Genomic DNA, 1,298 nt, shown 5'->3' on the forward strand with positions numbered 1-1,298 from the left:
GTAATGGCAGAATTAAGAATCCAGGCAATCCAACTGCCAGCCCAAATTCTTTATTACTGGGCTATTACACCTCTGAATACAGAGAATTTGCATCATCTTTTCTCAACAGTGCATTCCTGTCTTCTGCCTCTGAATGTGCCCCCAGGGCCAGGCTGAGAGTGCCCCGCCACATCACACTTCTCCACCAACTGCACTGTTTCTCGTAGTTGCTGACAGCCCACAAGTTCCTCTGTAGAAACCAGAGGAGACCCTTCCTAGGTCTAGTTCACAGGGATCACTCATCTCTGAATTCGTGTACAATCACTGTGCACAGACACACTCTTACAGGTTATGTTCTCTACTAGGTTTACAGCAAGTGTGTTTCCCCAAAGTAAAGAGCACATGCCTTGTACAGAACTGGTACTCAGAAATATTAAGAGAGGGTCCCTGGGTTGTAGGGATCTGTATGATAGGCAGCAAAGTCAGTGGCAAATGGACATTTTAGTTCTTGATTTTATGTTTTTTTATGATTTTTTTTACAAAAGTCTATGGATATTAAGACCATATCTGGAAAATATTCAATAAACATTTAACATACCAAAGCATTGTGCCAAGTATTAGAAGTAAAACTGACTCTCTTTCCTGAACTATATACCTAAATTGCCAGCTGCCTTCCAGGTACAACCACAGGTTCAAATCCAAGACTATTATCCTGATCCCTGCAACTCAGAAACACATATTCCAAATGGCTCTTCCTCAAGGTTTCAGCACTTCTTGCAGGCTCTCCATCATCATCTTTGGGGTACATGTCAATCGTTAAAAATATCAAAGTTATATATTCATTGTATGATGGTAATGAGGGGCTTCCCTAATAGCTCTAGTTGGTAAAGAATCAGCCTGCAACGCAGGACACCCTGGTTCAATTCCTGGGTCAGGAAGATCTGCTGGAGAAAAGATAGGCTACCCACTCCATTAATCTTGGGTTTCCCTGGTGTCTCAGCTGGTAAAGAATCTGCCTGCAATGTGGGATACCTAGGTTCAATCCCTGAGTTGGGAAGATCCCCTGGAGAAGGGAAAGGGTATCCACTCCTGTAGTCTGGCCTGGAGAATTCCATGGACTTTATATAGTCTATGGGGTCACAAAGAGTTGGGCATGACTGAGAGACTTTTACTTTCAATGAGGGGACAGTACTAGACACCCTGTACTTTAATCATCTGCCAACTTAATAATACCATGAGGGCAGCTCTCTTTGTTTATATAGCTCTTGGATTAGTGGTGGGGCAGCTCCAATTTTATTACATAATAAAAGAGTTTTCAA

The sequence above is a fragment of the Bos taurus genome, chromosome 15 (assembly GCF_002263795.3).
Source record: "Bos taurus isolate L1 Dominette 01449 registration number 42190680 breed Hereford chromosome 15, ARS-UCD2.0, whole genome shotgun sequence".
In the NCBI taxonomy this organism is placed as follows: Eukaryota; Metazoa; Chordata; class Mammalia; order Artiodactyla; family Bovidae; genus Bos; species Bos taurus.